The sequence below is a fragment of the Anabrus simplex genome, chromosome 3 (genome assembly GCF_040414725.1).
Source record: "Anabrus simplex isolate iqAnaSimp1 chromosome 3, ASM4041472v1, whole genome shotgun sequence".
In the NCBI taxonomy this organism is placed as follows: Eukaryota; Metazoa; Arthropoda; class Insecta; order Orthoptera; family Tettigoniidae; genus Anabrus; species Anabrus simplex.
Genome location: NC_090267.1, coordinates 86,687,267 through 86,706,170, shown reverse-complemented (window position 1 = coordinate 86,706,170; position 18,904 = coordinate 86,687,267).

Sequence of the window (18,904 nt, the reverse complement as noted above, 5' to 3'; positions counted from 1 at the left end):
TTTGTATAAAATCCACCTGTAAATGGAGGATGTCTCTGTTTGTGGTAAATGTTTAAACAAATAAATAAATGAACATGTTTGACCACCTACAGGACTGTTATGAACAATACGCGAGACGTGAAGCTGTATATTTTGAACACTTGCTGTACCGATCCAGTTAGCTGCGCGTTCCCGTCCTCACCTTGCATGTTATAATGATGTATCTTGATATTCAGAACGCGTCTGTAATTTCAGAACTGTCTGGTTTGCAGCATACTACACAACTAATTTGAACATTTGACTTTCACGTTCAGCTATTACGTCGAGCTGAGAACAAAATATAAATGCCGAAAAATGTTTTATTGAGTCAAGATTCTACCATTGAAGTACACAAAAATACGCGTGAAATTATATTATTTACATATGTGTACCTCGAAGAAATACGGAGGAAATATCCTTTGGATCTCATGGACAATGACACGTTCTTTGTTCAAACGCGAGCCACTTCTACAGGGTTCCTCTCGGATGCATCAAATCCTGCTTCGAACACGAGTATGCTACTTGTTTAACGTCACATGAACATACTGAGTCCGCCTCTGTGGTGTAGTGGTTAGTGCGATTAGCTGCCACTCCCGGAGGCCCGGGTTCGATTCTCGGCTCTGCCACGAAATTTGAAAAGTGGTACGAGGGCTGGAACGGGGTCCACTCAGCATCGGGAGGTCAATTGAGTAGAGATGGGTCGATTCCCACCTCAGCCATCCTGGAAGTGGTTTTCCGTGGTTTCCCACTTCTCCCCCAGGCAAATGCCGGGATGGTACCTAACTTAAGGCCACGGCCGCTTCCTTTCTTCTTCCCTGGCTATCCCTTCCAATATTCCCATCCTAAACCAAGACCCCTGTTCAGCATAGCAGGTGAGGCTGCCTGGGCGAGGTACTGGTCATTCTCCCCAGTTGTATCCCCCGACCCAATGTCTCACGCTCCAGGACACTGCCCTTGAGGCGAAAGAGATGGTATCCCTCGCTGAGTCTGAGGGAGAAACCAACCCTGGAGGGTAAGCACATTAAGAAAGAAAGAAGAAAGATGAACACACTGAATATTTTCGGCGACGGAAAGATTGAGAAGGCTGGGATTGGAAAGTAGCGGCCGTGGCCTTAATTAAGGTACACCCGCAACATTTGTCTAGTGTGAAAATGGGAAACCACGAAAAACCATATTCTTGCTGGCGACGGTGGAATTTGAACCCACTATCTCCCGAACGGAAGCTCACAGCTATGCGACCCTAACCGCACGGCCAACTCGCTCGGTAACACGAATGTGGGCAAAGAGGTAGATCTGCCCTTTCCAGTTGGGAGGTGGTTGAGTGATCTGCTGACATCACAGTCTTCGTTGTGCCCAGCCGGAAGTTCTTCTCTCGGTTTCCTCTAGTTCTTATTCACAGACTTGTCCAAGAAAAGCCTAGCTTTATTTTAATATCTTTTTCTATGGGCTTTAATGTTTTGAAGAAACTCCTCCAAGATTGTAGCGTGGACTGAGGCAACTGATAACCATACAGACTTGAACATTCTCAGGATTAACTCGTTCGCGTTCAGCTTTAACTTCACGACGAACATTTCGAGGTTCATTTCCAGCAATATGGTAAACGTTATCCACAGGTACTCGGAGATCAACCAACAAGCCTCATTCAAAGCTGGATTCATAGTTCTGGCGTGGGATGATTTACACCACGCGGAGCAGGCGTAATCCGTAGCAGAATAATAGAGAAAGGTAAGGCTGTGTTTCTGGAAGAACCCTCAGCCTTCGGAACTGGCGCCAGATGCTCTCCTCGGTGTCCAGTTGGTCATTCTTGCTCTGAACTTTCTCAACGGCAAGAACTCAACACGAGTGGTTGCAGTGTATGGGACCTTCCAGAACTGGGAAAGATGCTAAAGTAGCACGATTTGTTCTAATTGATCTCTGACTGTTATGAAAATTTTGCAAAATTTGGGCTAGGAAGACTTGGGAGTAAGGAGACGCTCTGTTGGATTAAGTGGTATGTTCCGAGCTGTCAATGAATGCTATTACTAGACGTCCGGCTCCATGGCTAAATGGTTAGCGTGCTGGCCTTAGGTCACAGGGGTGCCGGGTTCGATTCCCGGCAGGGTCAGTAATTTTAACCATAATTGGTTAATTCCTCTAGCACGGGGACTGGGTGTATGTGTCGTCTTCATCATCATTTCATACTCATCACGACGCGAAGGTCGCCTACGGGAGTCAAATCAAAAGACCTGCACCTGGCGAGCCGAAGTCCTCGGACACTTTCCGGCACTAAAAGCCATACGCCATTTCATTATTACAAGGCGAAGAAGCCTGAATGCAGTATTTAAAGGCAGGAAAGACCATGTTATGAATATAAAGTTTGAATTCAAGGGAACGAATTAGGACAAATATTCTTTTAGAGGAAAGGGAACTGAGGAGTGTCAGTTCAATAGGCCCTATTTACACCTTAAGGAAGTTGTGAAAAAAGCGCAATAAGCGGAAAATAAAAGGCACATGGAACGTACACATGATCAGGTTTGGTACAAATTTTAAGGAATTGCATCTTCCTGATCTGGCTTGCTCACGGCAATAGATAATATTCCATTACTTTCTAGAAGTGGGAATAGCCCCTTTTGAACAGACACTCATCAATTAGGGATTGGAATAACTAGAAACGAAACGAGGAAGGCAATAAATAGAGGTATTAGTTAACTCTATGTGCATGAGGTAAAAGCTAAATGTCATGGAGGTATACACCATACCTATAAAGAAAATAACTGGGAATTTCCATTTGGTAAAATAAAAAGATCATTAATATGTCTTTCTGTAAAACGTGTGTCGCGATGTTACCGAACAACCGTGGAGGCTGTGATGTGAAATATTGATGGATAACATACAGATCCACGACCTGTCCAGCTCTCAAGGTACACAACCTATCATACATCACCAGTCACACGAAACAGTCAGCTGTATTCAAGAGGTAATCTCTGCATGCAGTCTTACACTTTGAGATTGTCTGAGAGTTCTTGAGAGCAGGTGGAAGTAAATTCCAAAGCCACGATCCAGCCACAAGGAGGGATCTATTTTCCTTCCTGTAATTTGCTTTACGTCGCACCGACGCAGATGATGTGATATGTTTGGGTTAGGACGGGGAAGGAAGCGGCTGTGGGTTTAATTAAGGTACTGTCCCAGCTTTTGCCTGGCGTTAAAATAGGAAAACACAGAAAGCCATATTCAAGGACGCCGAAGGTGGGGTTCGAACCCCACTATCTCCTGGATGCAAACTCACAGCTGCCCGGCACGACCACTTGCTCGGTGGATCTATTTTATATAGAAGAGTTATTGACGGGAATCGGAAGTGAAATGCCAGGTTTAGAGTTACAATTATGGACTGAGGAAAAGAAATGACATTTTGAAGAAATATATTTGAGGAGATTTTCATTCAGAGTTCGATTTGACGCATATCTTCTTGTTACTGGTCAAGTCAGCATTTCTTGCGCCGACTGTGTGGTAGATTTCCGGTTGGAGAGTGATGAAGTACCGTCTTCACCACAGATGTTTCTTCGTGGTGTAAGACGTATCCATGCCACTAGAGACGTACTGCACACGTTTTGTCCATAATCGGAGCAACAACCATGATTTTATGAATGGTTACCTTCGTGACATGATCTAGTCAGGTCAGGCCAGGCGTACTCTACGCATCTCTATAGCATGCAGCGCTATTTTCATGTTCGACTGTCGCTCGCCAGCATTCAGCGATAGTCTTACTGCATTGTAGACTTTAGACTTAAAGTGAGTGGTTATCTGGTGATCGTAAAGAACTTCAGTAGTTTACCTCGACTTTATGCAGACCGCATTTACTCGAGTGCCGGCATATAGAATGGTTTCACCGCCAGCGCCAATTAACAATATCGAGACACCTGCATTGGTTTGCTTTGTTGAGATCCCTACAATATACCTGAATCGTTCTACCAGGCTGTGTTCCGCACTTTGCATGCATACAGGTAAATTTCACTACTCAACCGTCCACGTACCGTAGAAAAACCAGATGATGTCTGCTGGCGTAGTTTCTATTTATGCTAGTGGTTTTATGTCGCACCGACACAGCCAGATCTTATGGCGACGATGGGATAGGATGGAGCTAGGAGTGGGGAAGAAGCGGACAAGGCCTTAATTAAGGTGTGAAAATGGGAAACCACGGAGAACCAACTTCAGGGCTGCCTACAGTAGCGTTCAAACCCACTATCTCCCGGATGCAAGCTCACAGCTGCGCGCCTCTAACCGCACGGTCAACCCGCCCGGTGCGTAGTTTCAGAAACCATTCTTTCTTAATCCGTTTACCCTCCAGGGTTGGTTTTCCCCTCGGACTCAGCGAGGGATCCCACCTCTTCCACCTCAAGGGCAGTGTCCTGGAGCATGAGACTTTGGGTCGCAGCGGTAGAACTGGGAACGAAGACCAGTACTTCGCCCAGGAGGTCTAACCTGCTATGCTGAACAGGGGCCTTGTGGGGGGGGGAGGGCGAATGGGAAGATCGGAAGGTTTAGGCAAGGAAGAGGGAAGAAAGCGGCCGTGGCCTTAATTAGGTACCATTCCGGCATTTGCCTGGAGGAGAAGTGGGAAACCACGGGAAACCACTTCGACGATGGCAGAGGTGGGAGTCGAACGCCCCTCTACTCAGTTGACCTAGCAAGGCTGAGTGGACCCCGTTCCAGCCCTTGTACCACTGTTTCAGAGACGGTCCGCATGAACTCCTGTTGGAAATTGCTCGGTGACAGTAATATTTCGCACTTGACAACGATGTACAGTGATTATAATGATTCAGGTTTACAACCGGTTATTTACATACATCTTTTCCGTCTTGTTCCATTTAAAAGCCATTTCCTCGTGACGTTACGTATTACGCTTTTAAAGAGACACGTTATCCGCCCTCCCATTCAGTATTAAGTATCTAGATAGTGGATTATAATGAGATGGAAGGTCGGATAATGGGAAGACGTGAGGTAATTTCTACGCTTAACTTCCTCCGTAACATTGTGCGGAAATTAACTCTATTTTCATAAAGACTGATAGCATCTGGTGTATGGATTTTCCACCGTGTTAATGCACTGATCTGGTCCAATATTTGCCTCTAAACGTGTGAAATATTTTTATGCTCGAAACTGAATGGGAAGTGGGGCATATTTATTGCCACTATTGAGAATCGAACTTCAAACAGCGTTATCTTAATTGTTGAATGACTCAGGATCTCACATACTTCCAAAACGTAGGTTATGCAAAAATTGACGCTGATTATTCTGTGTAAGAATACGATCAGGAAGTATACATCCCTGAATATAAGTTTTATAATAGACATTCTGTGTTCTGAATTTGTTCTGTTCGTCGCTTTTACGGTATTTTCTACATCAGGAGTGAAACTGATGTAGTTATGATGCTGTATCCGGCTCTTCGTTGAATAGTCATCATACTGGACTGCTCAGAGGAACCTCCGTTCGATATCTGGCCAGCCAGGTGATTTTAGCTGTAGGTTGTTAATTCTTCTGGCTTTGTGCTTTACGAGAGGATTATACAGCGTGATTCAGCCGCTCCTTCTAATGTAGTTTTATGCAACCCACAATATTCATTCCGCCCTGAACACATCTGATCTGCCGGTATGTTCAGACAACTCAACAGGATATCTTGGTATTTACAGGCTCACCATGATAGGACGCCGTAATATTAAACACTGGAAGTAATGCGTGTGCCTTCTAGATCATATGAACCTGTCACGCCGGCGAAACACTAAATTGGTATTGTGACCACAGTAAACGTAATACTTGCTATAAGCTGCCCAGTGTGCCGTTCAGAACAGTAGTGTAGTAGGTACAGGTGTGGCGGAGCAGGCTTGCATGTCATGTGGAAGGTTTGAGTCCGGGGCAAAGATAGCAATTTTTGAAATATTTATTTAATACGTACCGCACGCAATTTAAGTTCAATACCGGCTTTCGTGCAAATTATGTGTGAATGAATGTGTTTGTGTCCGTAAGAAGGGCCGATTAGTTAGCAGGCTGGACACATACAGACGGAAATAACAAGAATACAACTGCCCTGATAATGTTTTATCGCGGCAAATGCTCGATGTGATGACCGTTTTCGTTTATGCACGTTCGGGCCCGGTGTCCAACAGAACGTCTTGCGCGCTGACGCATTCCAGGTATAATTGTTCGGCAGGCATCCGTGATGAGTTGCTGGAGCTGGTCGGTGTTTTCCGGCGCTTGAGTGTAAACGACGTTCTCCAAATGTCCTCACAAGAAGAAGTCTAATGGCGTTAAATACGGTGATCTGGCTTTAAGAAACAGGGCTTCTTCGTCCTATCAATTTTCCTCGTTCAGATGGTTACGAATGGGCAAAGTCAAATGTGGTGGAGCTCCAGCCTGTTGCAACCACATCACCAAACGATCGTGCAAGGGCACATCCTCCAGCGGCAGAAAGTGCAGGTAGCGTGGGCGCGTCCAATTTCCCTCAAAGAAATGAGTTCCAATCAAGCGAACCGTAAAGTTTCCACTACAAATATTCACTCCCCATCGTACTTGATGGGCCGCCTGTTGCACCCAGTGATGATTGTCCGGACTCCAACAGTGCATGTTGCGGCCATTGACTTTCCCATTATTGTGGAAGCTACAATGCTGGAAACATGCTGACAGTACGACGAGAGCAGAGGACATACATACGCCATCCGGTTCGGAGATTAAGACATTAATTATTGCACTGTTACCTCGTTTGATGCATTGATTCCCCTCTTCGCTACAGCCGGTCACGATGCACGACACAATAACATAATTACATGGTAGAAGAACGTTGCTACATGATGTCAAGTTGTCATGTTTTGCGAACGGATGATATAACATTCCGCTAGGGTTCAGAATCGTGTGCAAAATGTGCTCACTGAACTTTAGTACAACACAGTACACCTGCAGGGAAATAGCACCCCTATATCCATTTCCACGTTAGTTGGGCTGCAGCAAACGAAATTGGAAGGGGCTGCGGAATCACTCCCTATATTTTTTTCTTCTTGCCTATTTGTCCATGTTTGCCTACGTACGAACACAAAGTCGTGTATGTGAGTACAATAAAATTAAGAAAGGTGTTTCAGTGTGCTAGTCTGCCAAGTTTGAGTCATATAGCTGTGATATTGCACTCAGAAATTAACAAGTTCGAATCTGATCGTCGCTGAGGATGTATTTCCACGGATTCTCATTTTCACATCAGATAAGAATTGGGACTGTAATTTAATTAAGTCTACAGTCGCTGCCTTCACAATCCCGGCTCATCCCTATCTTTGCTTCACTGATAACCCATGTATTAACGTGACGTTAAACCACTAGCAAGAACACAAACAAAAAATGGCACGGAAGCATTGAAAGGACGATATCCATCCTCCAAATTAAGTAGCGAGGAAGAATATTTATATATCTTACCCAGGAGACAAATACATTTTATTTTTGTCTGCCTTGAATTGAAGACCTTCCGGGAATAAAGAAATAACCAACAATCAGTAATTTTTCAGGAGAGATGAAAATTATCTTCGGGGTCTATTTCATGGTATACACTATTCCAGCCGATTTCATATGCAAGTTATAAATGAGTTCATCGATTATAAACAATATTGTTTGTTATAGCTTAAGGTTTAACCTCCGTGGTTCAGGCGGAAGTGCGCCTGCCTCTCACCACTGGGTTCCGTGGTTCAAATCCCGGTCACTCCATGTGAGATTTGTGCTGGACAAAGCGGAGGCGGGACAGGTTTTTCTCCGGGTATTCCGGTTTTACCTGTCATAATTCATTCCAGAAACACTCTCCAACATAATTTCATTTCATCTATAATTCATTAATCATTGCCCCAGAAGACTGCGACAGGCTTCGGCAGCCGGTACAATTCCTATCCTCGCCGCTAGATGGGGGCTTCATTCATTCCATTCCTGACCCGGTCGAATGACTGGAAACAGGCTGTGGATTTTCATTTTCATAAGGTAAGGTTTAAAAATAATGTATGAATATGAAGTGATACAACATAATCTGCAAGTATGTCTTACATACAGGTCACTGCCGAGTATATTTCTAATGCACGCACTACATTCATGAAAGTATTCTAACAATACTCTAAGTTACTTTGTTGGGACAAACGTAGGTGCTCATGTACGGCAATATTCTGTGGTTTAGAAAGATATTCGAGGAACTGAAAATGATGTTCATAACGGCTAGTTATTGTTGTCACTTGTCTCGGATTTCAGACAAAAACGCGTGTGCTCGCATTATCTCCTGTTGGTCTTTATTTTTCAAAAACAAAATTGAAGAAATAAGTGATTCAGAAAGACGAAAATTAGATGAACGTTCCATGCAATTTTATGATGTTCTAAAATATCTCTTCCAGTCCTATGGTTATCCTGTTCACAATGTTGCAGCAAAGCTATTAGAGTTCAGTTTGATGAAAATTATTCTATTTTATTGACTGGAATGTGGTACTGATGATTGTTATTTTAAAAGGAATTACAACGTGGCAGCCTTGCTCTATTAACACTAATCAAAGGGGAAAGAATGAAAGAGGTCGGACACTTCGAAAATGTACATATTGGCCAAAGACAAACGAGGGCTACGACGGACATGGAAATGAAATAGTTCCTAGGATTTGCAGACCTGATACCGTTAGGGTCGGACAAGAACGAGAGTTGACCAAAAGACATCGGATATGCCAAATGCAAGTATAAAGCCTGATAATAGTAATTAGAAGCAATGCCAGGACTCAAATAAGGACTCCGTTGTCGCCAAGCCACGCTTCCCTGGTGCGCATGGGGCCTCTTTTAGTCGCCTTTTCTGGCAGGTGGGGGATACCATTGATGCTATTCTACCGACCCCAACCACAGGTGGAAGGTGCACTAACCCATCAAAGTTTCCGGTGGCGTAAGGATGGGAAAGGACTACTATTTTGTAGGTAGCGGCCTTACCATTAATTAAGGTACAGCCTCGGCATTTCATCGGTGTGAAAATGGAAAAACCGAGCTCGATAGATGCAGTCGCTTAAGTGCGGCCAGTATCCAGTATTCGGGAGATAGTAGGTTCGAATCCCACTGTCGGCAGCCCTGAAAATGGTTTTCCGTGGTTTCCCATTTTCACACCAGGCAAATGCTGGGGCTGTACCTTAATGAAGACCACGGCTGCTTCCTTCCCACTCCTAGCCCTTTCCTGTTCCATCGTCGCCGTAAGACCTATCTGTGTCGGTGCGACGTAAAACAACTAGCAGACAGAGAAAATGGGAACCACGGAAAACCATCTTCATGGCTGCCGACGGTGGCATTCAAACCCATCGTCTTCTACATGTAATCTCACATGGCACGCCCGGTACATTCCAATGTCTTCAGGCAATCGATGAGATTGGTTTCTTCCGCATTTCGTTGTTTACGTTGTCTATGTAGGAATCCGCGCTCGCTAAGCGTTGGTGTCATAAACGTAGCGGCCAGATCTAAACGCGATCAGCACGAAACCGACCTCTCCAAACTTTAACGCTCAAAACTGGACCTAAATATCGCTTTTTGCCAAAAATGTTTCAGTTTGTGAGAAACACACCACGTGAGACGGTTTGAGTGTTCATTGTACGTTTCGGACTTCAGTTCCCGTACTTCAGTTGTTCCCAACGTACGAGAGGAAATAACCCCGTTTACAGCCCTCCATAAGGTGGCAAATCCTTTTAACTTCCTGTTTTGACAACATTACGAGCTCTACTGCACGGATCAGATAACTTTCGACGTTTTTGTTGTTGGCAGTATTGTAGAGATGGGGAATCTCATTCATTTAGAAGAACCGATTCATTTGAAACGGTTCACTAAAATGATTCGTTCATTTGAGTCGTTCATTTGATTCGTTCATTCAATTACCACGTGACGGAGAGCCGAAAACGAAACCATAGACTCAGATGAACCATTCCTTTTCAGAGGTTATACTCGAAAAATGCTACACAACTGTCCGACTAATACTTTCTAAACTTAAGTAGCAACCATTCGAAACTAGACGACAATCGAATTCGAAATTTGTAGTAGATATGAACATTTTTGTAGCAATGTTCCACACGTTAGTTCAGAGAAGTTCATGAGAACGGGAACGGGAGCCTTGAAGTAAACTTAACCTAACATTTCGCAACGAGCTGGAAGTTGAGTGTATAACAGTTCCGTGAAGTGTGTGACTTGAAACGACGTGATAATTTTGTCATTAATGCTTTCACGGCCCGTAGTTAAAGACATGATACTGTATAGGCTTTTGGGCTTATGCCGTGTCAAGAAAATAAGGAGGAATTCTTAACGTTTCGCAGGGAACTGTGCCCTGCGTCCTCATAAGAAATCTCAAAAAAATATTCCTGTTAGGTTAGTTTAGGAGTATTTGACTTGTGAACCGGGCTTTTAGTTCAGGTTAAATAAAAAATAACAGAGTCATTTTTCACAAGTTATTATTGATTCAAAAATGGAGGGTACCCGATTTGGCGACATGAATCAGAACGAACGAGGAACCAAGGAACGAGTTGCGGCTGCCATCTCTCGATTCACCTTTTGACTCACAATCGAGTCGATTCATTTTGTTCACTGAATCATGATTCAATCGTTCAGTGCAATGATTCGTTCATTATGAATCACTCGTTCAGAATCTCCCCATCTCTACAATAGTGATGTTACTGTTTATACATCCCACTAGCTATAGTACAGTAACTTTACTTGCCGGGGAATCTACCGAAACGAGGATGGCGAATTTGAACACCTTCATACATCACTGAGGCGGGGTTGAACCTGCCAATTTGAGCTCTACCATCTGAGCCATTCAGCCTGGCTCTCAAATTAGTACATACGTGTGAATAAATCGTATCAAAGAAACAAAGCAAGCTTTTAACATTACGTGGCTGTTGATTTCATGATCATAGCTAGGTGCTAACAACGGGGATGTGACTGTAATATTAGCAAGTGAAACAGCTTTCGTAGGTCATGAGAGTTCCAACACCGTCTCTGAAGTCTGCATCAATAGTCCACGAGAAATGCCTAATATTGTATTATAAATGAGAGCAAATTGAAGACTTTCAACAACAATATTACTTAGTATGTTTGAACAGTACCTATCTTAATGATTCTATTAACATAAGTGACTATTATTTATGATCATTTTATTTTACTGTGTTTATAGTTTACTAAGTAAACTATAAACTTTTGGTGAGAGAAATCTTATTTTGTATTCTCCTCAGCTTTATGATGTTCTTATTCGTTTATATTATCTCATTTATGCTGAAATGCTTTTTCATTGCAATAAAGAAAAATAATTAAAATATCAATTTATTTTCATTTAATTGCCTTTTTTCACAAGAGTTTGGAATTTAAGAAGAATACAGTTTTACAAAAACAGACTGAAATTGAACAAAATTGCAACAAAACGGCCAAATCAAAATTTAAATTAACAAAACAATGGGTTAATTATGAGTAAGATTTCTCAAAACAGTGGAACTTAAATATTAAGCCAGGGGCCGATGACCTTCGATGTTAGGCGCCTTTAAACAACAAGCATCAATCAGCATCAAATATTAAGCCATTAAGGATATAACTGTGAAAAAAATCTTTCCTGACAATCATTGCTTTGTCTCTACAAGTTTTTCATCAATATTGAAAAATATGCTTTGAGTGACTTGGCCGGTTTTGATACTAGACGCCTCTGGGAAATTCATTTTAGGTACAGATAGGTTAGAATGCAAACGTATTTGAACAATGTGCAAGTGTAATCTGGCCGCTCTACAGTTATGTGTGTGAGTTGCATAAATTTTAGGGGTTCTAATAGGTCAGACTGCTAATACACTCTTGTTCATAAAAACAGAACACCATGAAAGACTACACATAGGAAGTTCATATTCACAGGACATGTTCATTACTATGTTCTGAAGAAATGATTAGCATTTCAGTCACCTAGGTTCAGCATGTGTCCTGTTGCCTAGTAGGCAGTGGGTTCTCCATGGGCACTGGTAACTTGTTCCATGCGTGGTGGCATCGACGCGTATAAGACTCGAATGGCGTCCTGGGGGTACAGCCATGCTGCATTCACCTGGTCCCAGAGCTCATCTTCGGTGGTTGGCATTGGGTCATAGTGCCACATCCGCCGTTTCACCAAATCCCACACGTTTTCGATTGGCGACAAGTCCGGGCGAGTCTGACATCCTGTGACAACAAGAAGGCACGTGTTCGTGCAGCAAAATGTGGTCGCGCATTGTCCTGCAGAAATATGGCGTCTGGGGTGTCGTGCAGAAATGGTATGGCTACGGGTCGCAGGATGTCATTCACGTAGGTCATACTGGTCACAGTGCCCTGGACACGAACCAATTGTGATTTGTGATTGTACCCAATAGCACCGCACACCACATGGCATTGAGTTGGCGCTGTATGTCGTGTGCGAATGCAGTCAATGTGATGCCTTTCCCCCTGTCTGCGGTAAACCAAAAAGCGGCCTTAATTTTCAAACAATCAGAACCTGGATTCTTCCAAAAACACTATCTGCTGCCATTCCTGTCCCCACTGACGTCGGTCCATACACCATTGCAGTCTAGCATGTTTATGCACATTAGTCAAAGGGAGGCGGAGAAATGGACGACGCGCCGTTAACGCAGATCGTAATAAACGGCGACTAACTGTCACTCCTGACAGTGTACGATGTGTTTCACTATTCCACTGTTGCGCCAGAGTCGAGGAGGGCGTAGATCTGTCCTCCAATGCCATTCGGATGAGGTGTTGATCTTCTCGTGCGGTGGTCTGGGTGGTGCGACCAAACCCAATGCGTTATGTTCTACGGCCTTCTGTAAACCATTCTGTACACACCCTTTGCACTGCCGACGCACTTCGTCCCACACGAGCAGCAATTTCCCGGATGAATATATCACGTTCTCTCATGCCAATAATGCGCCCTCTTTCAAACTCAACTCATTTGACGGTACGGTTCTCGCATATGTCTGAGAGGCATCCTGCACGTCTGCTCAAGTCACACTGATCCGTTACGTTCGGTTTTTAGCGATAACGAGAGCCGCAGGCACATATTACCAGTCAGTGGTGGTACGCAGAAATATCGATGTGGACCTTGAACTTAAGGGCCGAAATGGTTCAAATGCTAATGATTACTTCAGAACTTACTAATGCACATGTCCTGTGAATATGAACTTCCCATCTGTAGTCATTCAAGGTGTTCTGATTGTTATGAGTATGCGTGTATTTAAGCAAATCTCAGTGCACAACCGTTGTGCGGATAGAAGATCCTTACGCCTTTGTTAAATACATTTACGTTCTAACTTATCATTGCCGGAAAATCCTTTCCCTTCTTATCATTGAGCGTTGATGTCATCATCGTTGCTCCTGCGAAACCCTTAGAACTTTGGCCGCTAAGGTCTGCCATCTAAGGGTCAATATTGTGCGACAATGGTCAAGGAATTCTCGCTCTTCATAATATACCGGTATGTGCTGCGGGTCAGTATTTCTACAAACATATTATTACATATTGGTTTTCGCAGACGCAAGGGCGATGTTACGAATTTCCAGAACTAGGGAACACAATACAGTGGAACCTTGGATTGCGAGCATAATTCGTTCCGGCAACATGCTTGTAATCCAAAGCGCTCGCATATCAAAGCCAGTTTTCCCATAAGAAACAATTGAAACGCGCGTGATTCATCCACAACGAAAAAATATTTATTCGCATACGTAAAATAAATTAAAGTGCACTTTTCCTTACAATATAATCATTGTTGGTGTGACGGAGACGAGAGATGACATGAGAAGAGTTACTCTGTAACACGAATTTCACTAACGGAATCACTGCCACCTGTTGGCTCATTATAATTGTTTTCTTTTCGTGCAACTTTAACGAGCAACCTGTCCAATGACTGTTGCTTTTGCCTCTTTTTGAGGATTTTACGAAAATATGACATTGCATTATCATTGAACTGATTCATCGCTCGCATTGCTACAGCCTTATTCGGGTAGTGTTTTTCTACAAAATTTTGCACCGTTTCCCACATTTTGCACTTCTGCCGAATCTCAGTTGAAGTGAGAGATTCCATTGACTTTTTCTCCTCCTCTTCTCCGGACGAGATCTCCATAACTTCCTCCTGTTCGCGATGCAGGTCCATCAGTTCGTTGGTGGTCAGTTACTGGCTGTTCTTCCACCAGCTCTTGAACGTCGACGTCATTCACCTCCAGCCCCATGGTCTTCCCTAAGGACACAATTTCATCGACAATCGGCGTCTCATTGTCACCAACAATCCCCTCAAAGTCACGTCCAAGAACACAGTCAGGCCACAGCTTTCCCCAAGCGGAAGTGAGAGTTCTCTTGGTGACTCCATTCCAGGCTTTATCGATGATCTTCAGGCAGTTCACGATGGAGAAATGATTTCTCCCAAACTCTCGGAAGGTAAGATTTGTTTCTTCGGTCACTTCAAAATATCTCTGAAATAGTGCTTTCGTGTATAGATTCTTGAAGTTCGAAATGACTTGCTGATCCATAGGCTGGGGTAGTGGAGTAGTGTTGGGAGGAAGGAACTTAACCTTAACGACCTTGCATTCTTCCAGTAAGTCGTCCTCAAGGACTCAAGGCCTGGAGGATGAGCAGGAGCATTGTCCATAACCAGCCAGACTTTGAGCGGCAGATTATGTTCTGAAAGGTATTTCTTCACTACAGGACCAAAGACCTCGTTCATCCATTCAACAAACGAACAGGGGAGGGGAAAACCTAGGCACACGTGACGCTTGTATTGCGGAACCTCACTCGCTTATCAAGTTACAATTAATTTTAAATGTTTGCTCGTCTTCCAAAACACTCGTAGACCAAGTTACTCGTATTCCGAGGTTTCACTGTAATTGCCAGCACGTATCAATGGTGATGTCACTGTTTGATATATAAAAGCAGATACATGTTGACATTAATTTATTTATCATTTTGTTAAATGGATTATTTCTAGTTACTGTAAATCACTCATCGCATTGTTAGTGTGCATTGATAGTAGCCTGTTATATAATTTGATTTAAAAAGAGATATTATCAGGAAATACACTGAATGCTGATAAGCTATTGTTTTGAATTATGAGCTAGATTATTATTTAATTTCATAACAACTGCGCAAATCAGTATCGACTAATACAAGTTATATGCAATTTCAAATTCAGGAGGAGATGATGTCCAGATCCATTGCTTACTTTCAAGTGTTTAAATGGAAGTACAGGGGGATTAAAGGGAACAAGTTCATCTTAATAGAAACGCATAAATTCCTATTCATGTTTTAATGGGATATTGGACTAATTGATTTATACAACCTGCCGGCCCCGCGGTGTAGGAGTAGCATGCTTGCCTCTTTCCCGGAGGCGCCAGGCTCAAATCCCGACCAGGTCAGAGATTTTTATCTGGATCAGAGGGCTGGTTCAAGGTCAACTCAACCTACGTGAATACACTTGACGAGCTATCTGACGGTGAAATGGCGGCCCCGGTCTAAAAAGCTAAGATTAACGACCGACAAGACACTTCACAATCTGCAGGCCTTTGGACTGGGCGTGGTCGCTTGTTACGCCATGGCCTTTCGGGCCTGTTGCACAATGATTTTTAAATTTTTATTTGTACATTCCAGGTTCAAGTAGTATCAGTTCATCGAAGGAAACAAACTATAAGTAGAAATAATCAATATTATTATGAATTTAATGGATTCAAATCCGACTTATTGGCTGAATGGTCAGTGTTGAGGCCTTCAACTTAGAGGATCCCGGGTTCGATTCCCGGCCGGGTTGGGGTACTTTAATCGCATCTGATTAATTCTTCTTGCTCGGGGACTGGGTGTTTGTGTTTGTGCCAACACTTTCCTCTTCGTATTCAGACAACGCACCACACTACCACCCACCACAGAAACTCACAATAGTGGTCAGATTCCTCCATATAGGGTTGGCGTTGGGAAGGGCATCCGGTCGCAAAACAGGGACAAATCGGTGTGTTCGAAGCTGTTAGCACCCGCTACCCTATAGATGTGGTAAAAGCAGTGGTAGAAGAAAATATGAAATCCGGCATGATATTCTGAATATTTACCACTTTCCTTTCTAACAGTGAAAGATAGGGATATTAAGGAAATTCGAAGTGTGGATGATTTAAAAGAAACTGTACCAGGAGGTACACCTCAACACCGCACATCCAAAAGAAGCGCCTTAATGAACTCCTCTATCGACCCAAACGTGCAATTGCTACTACATAAAGTTGGAACCTTAATCAGAAGATGTGACTACTGAAGTATTAAGTAATTGTGTTATTGTGAAGTTTCCTAAACTGGTGGGATTTCTTTTGGTTTTGATTTTGCTGTACATCAAGAAATTTGGACATTTTCCCACAGATGTCACTACCAAAGAACTATGGTCATGCACTCTGGTGCAAGGTAAAGGAAGTTGTTATTGAAAGAAATTTTGTGTTCATAGGTTTTTAATTTTCATTTGTTTTTCTGATATATTTCAAGGTTTGCAACACTTATTTTTCATTCCACCAGTTTTGAAGTTATCCAATTGGAATTTTCTGTAATTATTTTTCAGCCTATCACAGGCCTGTTTTTGGTTCTTTGGGTGTAACTTTTGTGTCTGTCAATAAAATTGAGGGGGGTGTGCGTAATAGTCCAGAATCCTCTCGAACCTTCCTTTCGGGTATATAAGCTGAGGCTTTGCTGGCTACCTTGTCTCATTGATCGTCGTCTTTCTGAGTGTGTGTGTTAAGGCAGGAGGCGGGACGCCTCATTCTTCGGCAGGCAGAACAACAGCCAGGTAATGGCCACCTAAAATTCTATCTTTCTTCCTGCCTCCGCAAATTTATCCGAGGGGAAGGTCAGTATTTCTAACTATGTAACCAGCTTTTCCTAAAATGTACATTTTCGTTCAGCTAATGTAAAAATTACACAAAGTCTTTAACTGTAAATCGGGGATAGAGAGTGCGTTACCCTCTCGAGATCCCCTTCAACTTGGTTCGAGGTGACTACGACTATGTTACTGTTTTCCTTCTTTTCTGTAATGCCTTAAAGTAACTTTCAATCGAGTCACCTCAGTAGCTTGGGATGAGCCCCTATAACACTGGCCCGAGAGCCCTGTTAGGATTTTATTCTTCATTTAGGAGTGCAAGAATACGCCTCCATTCATTTTGTGTTCGGGCCATTAAATTATCCTGTTATTCTTTTTCCACGAATGCCCAGTAGGTTGGGTACTAGGTACTCCTGTATACGTATTTTGGTCAACTGTAAATTGCGCCCAAATAGGCCAGAGATCTTAAAATTTTGTGTAATGTTGCCTTGAGTAGGCTGTAAGAAATTAAGAGCATGCAAGCTCTTTTCTAAGTTTTTTTGTTATAGTGAAGGTTGCCTCTGGAAGGCTAAATATTGTATCCTTTGGAGCAAGTGCTCTTAAACTGGGATATTTCCGTCCTTGTCTAAACATTGAGATTTTGCAAGTTTTGTAAACTGGATCCGGTATCTCAGAATTTGTAAACTAATGGCTTGAAGCCTCAAATCTGTAAAAATTCACTAAGCTTGGATTTTCCAAGTTTTGTTTCAAGACAGCTATTTGTACCTGTCATGTTGTTACGTTCACTCAGTGAAAAATATTGTTAAGTTTGTTTTTGAAAAGAAATATAACCTTCTAAAGTTTTGATTCAATTTCTGATATCGTAGTTAGATGCATTCAACATCCGCACCTTCTTTCACCTCTTTCTGCAATCCATCAAAACACGGTAACAGAAACCATAAATGGAAATTATAGGAAATGAACCAAGAAATAAAGTCTTCAAAGTCAAAATATTGGTGAGTTATATTTATTTCAGTTATAATTTTTACCCAGATATCGGTATTTCTACCACCACGGGAAAACTAATATAGAGACTTATGATCGACTTTATTTGGCAGCATCACGTAGACTATTTAGATGTCACTATGAAGATGCTTTATTTATTTTTATTTTATTTTTTTAACGTCGCACTAACACATCGAAGCTTTTCGGCAACGGAGGAATAGGAAAGGGAAGAAAGAAGCTATGGACTTAATTAAGGTACAGCCCTAGCACAGCATTGGCCTGGCGTGAAAATGAGATACTACGGAAAACGGTCTTCAGGCTGCCGACGGTGGGACTCGAAGCCACTGTCTCCAGAATACAATCTCACAGCTGTGCGACCCCAACCTCACGGTCAAATTGTTCCGTATTAATGTTGTTCTAGCAATTCTCTTTATACTTATACCGTAGTGAAGATTGTCAGCAAGGGTTGATTTTAGGTCAGAGCACATTTTGTGCTGCTACTGCATGTTAGCAGTGGTATTTTACTTAACCGCTTTGCACGTGTTGGAAACCGTATCAAAATAATGATAGTATCAGTGTAGTGAACGAACGGAATACTTAAATTTTTAATTACTGGTGACCTAATTGCTCTTAATGAGTAAGTGTTTAACTCACTCACAAATTACAAGGAAGGAGCATTTATACTGTGTCGCAATAAACGCTTACACACAGCGCAACGATCATTATACAGGTTGACCCTGTTCTCTGTAAGCATTAAAAAGCCATAATTCTGTATGCGTGCATTTAATCTGATCAAACATTCAGTGTGTTACTGATGTGCATGTAGAGAAATTCAGTAACAGTATTATCTTCCGTAATTGGAATGAGATGATAAAGTGAAGATATGCTGTGAACGCGTAAAATAATGCTTTAAAAGATGTTACAGAACAACATTTTTGCACTTTAATACAGTTGCACTGTTCATAAACATACCTGTCAATGGCATGCGGTGACCCTCCAGATAGATGACGCGCTACAAATAAATGAATATCCTCAACCTGTTTCCAGTTTCAACTGGGTCGGGAATGATATTAACGAACCCC